Here is a 6,064-nt window from a genome sequence, read left to right on the forward strand (position 1 = left end):
CACACAAACAACTCATTTGCCGTTGTGAAGATGAGTTTGTCTTCATGAAAACAGACTCTTCCATTATTAAAAAGGTTGGCTTCTTCCTTTACTTTTGACTTCATTTTAACAAAATGTGCATGGGATAATTCTTTCACCTCTTCACTTTGTTTTTAAAGAACTACCATTAAATTAGCTTTTCCTAATATTTGCTTTTCAAATATTGCTTGTATTTTATAGTAGTGTACAGTAGTGTAGGTGTAATCGACGACCTGTTCTTCTACCTTCAGATCTTTGGCTTTTACATTCAGTGAAACTGGTCTGTTGAGAGGGTAATATTTTTGAACATACCTCCACTGCTGTATTACGCCAAATTTTTGTACTTTTAACACTTCCAGAGAATGGCAGTGTTCTACCACACAAATGCATACAGAACGGGTGCTGTGTGTACATCAAGCCAGCAGCCGGGATTTAGAGCTGCTCTCTGATTGCACTGCCCCCTCTTCCTTGTCCTTAACTCTGCCCTTCAACTGTCTAACCCCACCACGATGGGAAATCTTCAACAGCAGCCTATGAACAAGATTCAGTGAGTTCAAATACATGGGAAAAGTCTGAGTTATTTCATTACTTGAGCCAAGTGGTGATAAAAACTTGGCACAAGGTGAAAAGACCCATTTTTAAGATTAGGTTTCGTAAATCAAATTCTGGGTTTATTTGTAGACTGGCTTAAAAATCATTTTCTAGCCAAAGCAATATCAATATAATTTATGGGAGAATATTCATTCCCTTACTTCCCAATGGTTCATTTGTACTTCAAAGCAAGGATTTAGACTTAGTTCAGCCTTAACTGTGATGTCCTAACTATCTTCTTAGTGTTGCAAACCATGTCTGAATCACCATATGCTTTGCCATGTTGAGGGCTGACTGTTCAGTCTTATGGCTTCTCCTAACTAGTCTAATTTTCCACAGCACTTCCCCTTTCCCTTCTATGCCTACGTATAGCTCAAAGATTTTCCATGGAAGGCTCTCACAAGCATTTTAAATTCTAGATAGATAATACCCATCCAGTCTAGTTAAGATATTTGCGTTGTGCGTCACAGGTTTCCTACATGGAAATGGGGCTGGCTTTTGTTTCAGGTCATTTTACTTTAATTCATATGATTTCATCCTGAGTGGTTTTGTAATACGTAGGCTTCAACAAACTGAAAGCAGATAGCTCACTCTTTTTTTTTTTTTAGAAAGGGAAAAAAAAAAAAAAGACAGTTTTTTGGGAGCATGGAAATATTCCAGTAATTTTTTTTGTTTAACTGATAATTCATATATTTAATCAATTTCATGTCCCCTGAAAGTTTACAGGAGCAATACAAATTAAAACACCTTTAGAAACAAATTTGTGTGAGATTGTCTTACAAAAGTGAAATGTTAAAACATTAATATGATTCACAATTAATTTTGAGTTCTGTTCCTGGCAATTGCTGTGTTGAGACCTACAGGAATGGGTGGAGAATCAAAGTTGAAAGGTAAGTGTAATTTCTGACTGACTCACTAGGAAAGTTAAAATACTCGATGCCTTTTGGGGAGAAGTGTTGCCTAAAAACCCTCACCCAGCCCTAGCTGTTGGAGGTGATGGTTCTGTGGTTCTAAAAATAGATAGCATTTCTCTTGGAGTCTCACTTATTTTTCTGGAAGATAAATATGTAATGACAAACTACGAAACTCCTTGTCCATTGGTCATCAGGTTGGCCAAATGCGTAAAGACGACAGAAATTAATAGGGAGAGTCAGAGGAGCTGTTAGACCTACTAAGCGAAGAGGAATGGTTTTCATTTCTGGGATTAGTCTTAGCTCCTAAGCCATCGACAGTTGGCATTTGAGAGTGGATACTGAGGGGAACATCAGTCTGTGGCAGTTTTTCATTTAACCGAAGCATCTGCTAGTGGATGCTGGTAAGAAGACACTAGATGGATCATTCTTTGCCCAAATCATGAAGCATGTCATTCAATATAACTGATAATTAATTAATTATTTGCTAGAGACAAAGTGCAAAACAAAACAAAACAAAACAAAAAATCTCCTTTACTGCTCTTAAGCACTGGAGGAAAAGGCCCAAGCCCACAAAAGTTTTTTAATGAACAATTCTTGATATGTGCTACTGTGTAGTTTCCTACACTAAGTCCTTGTATTACTGAAATGAATGTTCTTTTTAACATTCTCTTTACAGGACACCACAGTAAAAGCAAAGGTTTGCCAAGCATAAATAATGTCAGGATAAATCTTTCAGTTCTGTTGAGAGCAGGTTTCACTGTAAAGAAGACAAATTTTGTGAAAAATAAACTAATATCCTTTGAAAGAAATGTTGGACTTCAGGACTTGCAGAAGCTTCCATACTCAAATTTAGACTCTTTTTTAAAGAATACTGGAAGTAAAAGCACATCAGATTCTGAAGAAACTCAGGAATTTTTTTTTTTTTTTTTTAGTAATTTTTCTCAAGAAGTATATTGCAAGACACAAAATGTATTTCAATTTAGGTTACCTTTGATTCAAAAAATCAACTCTATGCCTATAAGGGATTCAAACCTTGACAGAAATACAGTGTTCCCGCTAATTAATGTGTGATTTCCACTTGCCACTTCAAATTCAGATTTTCAGTTGCCACTTCAGTTCGCTACAAATATTCCTAAAGAGGTTTTTTTTTTTTTAATTGGGGCTCTCCATACATGTGTGTATGCAAGGCAGACTGTGTGGAACACTGCTGTGTCAGGGGACAGGCTGAAGAAACACAACTTCTGTCCCACAAGGTAGTGCTTCAAACTTGAGAACTTAATTGCACTGAAAACCTCATACTCGTTTTCTGTTCAGCACCAGATGTCAGCAGAGCTTTAGGTAGCTGGCTCACTGTCCAGCTCTTTAGAATATCTGTAGCACATCACATACCATAAAAAATCTACACTTACGTGATAACCATTTGGTGAATTACTAAGAGGGGAGGAGTTGCTGCTCTCTGTCCCTCCGCAGGTGTCCTCTTGTGTCCCGTGTGTGAGCAGCTCAATGCTTTGTGGTGCATACTTCCATTCTCCTGCTCTTTCCACAGGGACTGCTGGGGCACAGCTGTTAATTGCTCCTTCTGCTGCTGGATAACTCACCAAACAACCAGTACCACCTGCTCTTGTGGTTTGGTGGGTTGATCCCAGCCAGCAGCAAAGCTCCCGCACAGTTGCTCCTCACAACAACCTCCCAAGGGGGATGGGGGAGAGGATTGGGAGGGAAAAAGTGGAAACCAACAAACAAACAAAAAGGTAATTATGGATCAAAGTAAAGACAGGTTATTAAATATAGGAGAAAAAGGGAGGAAAAAAAGCAAGTGATGCAAAGGCAATTGCTCACCATTGCCCAGCAGAACAGGGATGTCCAGCTGACCTTCAACAGTGGCTACTTATGACAAAACTTGCCTCCTCTGGTTTTTTTGTTGAGCACGATATTGTGTATTATGGAGTATCTCTCCAGTCAACTCAGGTCAGATGTCCCACCTCTCCCCTCCCAACCATTTTCCCATCCCTAGACTATGCCCTGGAGGAGAGCAAAGTGAGCTGCAGAGATGACAAGCAAGCACTGTCCCGCAATAGCTGAAACTTTGTTGGTTTGGTTATTAACTATTTTCATCACAAACCTAAAACACAGCACCATTTGGGCTGCTACGGAGAAAATTAACTCCACCCCAGCTAGACCCAGTACACAGAGGATGTACATTACCCTTTGCTGCTAGTTCAGAGCACGCAGCATGGGTACTCTGAAGCTGATGAAGATTGCTGGACAGTGCAGCAGAGCTGTGGGGTAGATCTGCAGTGGGTAGAGCTCTAAGTCCAGCGTGGAGGAGCTCTAAGTCCAGCATGTGATACAAACTGACCTGTGTTCAGATAAAATCGCACTGTTTTGCAAGCACATTGCCAAGGAAGCTTCATACCTCTGCACAGTTTTTCTTCCACTACCTGTTTTAAAAGAACAGTTCTTTAAAGGCGTGGAAGTACATGTTTTCCTACCCACCACTGCACCCTTCTCTAAAAGCTGTCACTTCTTCACAGACCTTCCTCATTTGAAAAAAAAACCAAAACCACCAAACAACAAAAAAGATAAACCCCAGCAGTGTTCCTGTCCTTCTCTCTTTTCTTGCGTCCTCAGTAGCATGAGTTATCCTGGTTCAATGAAACTTTGGTTCAATGCTTTTCCCCACTGCCCTCCACTGAAATCCTTGTGACCATGATGGGAACACAGAGGAGGGTATGAAGAAGGCAGTGCTTCACCTCAGTTCTGGGCTGAGATGGGTTAGCCAGCCCAGGATCTCTCGAGGACCAAGAGAGATCAGACCATTCAGGGAGGTCCTCTGTGGCAGCTGCCCAAATTGTCCTTTCTGGGCTCAGTAAAACAGTTAATGCATTAAGCATCATATATTTTTGACCTCAGTAAGACTGTGCTTGCCCTGGACTACACCATCAGATATGGTGACAGACTGGCATCTGCTAGAGAAGGACAACGTTTTGATTTATTTCCTATTCATGTGAACTGCTGTTAAAGACACACTGGTTTTGGCAGCACCCATCCCTTTACTTAGCAGTGTTAAAAAAATATTTAAAAACCCCAGGGGTATACAAATGTATGTATAATTTTATGATACAGTGCAAATGTCACTAAGTTTTGATCATATGCTGCTTTTTTATACTGGTGGACTGATCAGACTACTTTACTGGTTTTTGTCCTTAAACGTAGACTCTTGCCCTGTTTGAGAAGGATGCTGTCTTCTAAATTAGGGAATAATATAAATACATACAAATATGAATCCTTTGCACATTTTTTATGGCTAGAAGTGCAAAAATCATTGTGGTGTTTCCCTTGCAATTCTGCTTGTGTAGGTCGAGCAATAGAACTAGCTGAGACTAACAGTTTTTCAATGGAGCCTCTAAGGAGGCAGAGAGACAGAATGACAGAGTCACATCACATGTTCTGTCAAAGTAGGAAAGGCAAGAAACAGGACCTGACATGCATGGCAATCACAGATGACACAGACCTTTGACTAAGGTATAATGTATTTTTTTTTTCAAGAATATAATATAGTTTTCTCAAGAATTACATGGGATTAAGAGGTCTGCATAGAAGTACGTGACATTCTAACTCAGTTTCACTGAAGTTCTTAGGCGTTTGATGCAAGTCTTTGCCAGTACATGCCAGAACCTTGCCCGCCTGTGAATTTGACTCCTCTTGTATAAAGCAGTCCCAGTCCCATAATAGACCAATGTTGTTTTAGTTTCAAAGAATGGGATTGATTCTCACTTACAAAAGAATGCTTCTATGTCTTCCCTGTATCAAGGGATTGTATTGTAACTGAAAATAAGTTCTGATTTTTTTCTCAGATACTTCTCTTTTATTATTTTATTGTATGTCTGCATTGAAAAAAATAGTGATATTACAACATAAATGCTAACTGCATTTCTTTGCTTGAAAGCAGAGGGAAGCCACTTTATATTCAAATGTGCATATTGGCAGGCAGTGAATCCAAATCCTGATGTATAGGAAACCCTTTAGAGTTTACTTGCCAAGGTTTTAGGGAAAAACCCATACCACTAACAAACTTAAAAAAATTACCTTTTATAAACTCACCTAAACATAAGTAAATAGGACAGATATTCTCCAAATATAAACACTTAAGCACTGTAGTTAAGCAGAAACATGGTGTAATTGTTTTTATAGCCAACATAAGGAACAAGCATGGCAGGTTGTCCTTTCCCATTCCTCCCTGAGTTGCACACAACAGGTTCATTGCATTTCTTGTCTCTTTTTTCTTTTGTTCAGTCTCTGGAAATTTGCCATTGCTGAAATCAGTAGAAAATACCTTTTTTTCTTTTTTTTTTTTTTTTTTTCCTAAGAAGTCTTCCCTTTCTGTTTCTCCTCTTGCTGAAGCAGCTCAAGGTGAAAGCAAAGAAATAACCTTGGCAGCATCCAAGTGAGGTTATTGTGGGGGCCTTTTGGTGGTGTTTTTTTTGTTTGGTTTTTTTTTTCTTTTTTTGTTTGTTTGTTTTTTGGTTTTTTTTTTTTTT

Source organism: Empidonax traillii, unplaced genomic scaffold, assembly GCF_003031625.1.
Source record: "Empidonax traillii isolate 1590-97213 ecotype Southwest subspecies unplaced genomic scaffold, ASM303162v1 scaffold2:size4533513, whole genome shotgun sequence".
NCBI classification, from domain to species: domain Eukaryota; kingdom Metazoa; phylum Chordata; class Aves; order Passeriformes; family Tyrannidae; genus Empidonax; species Empidonax traillii.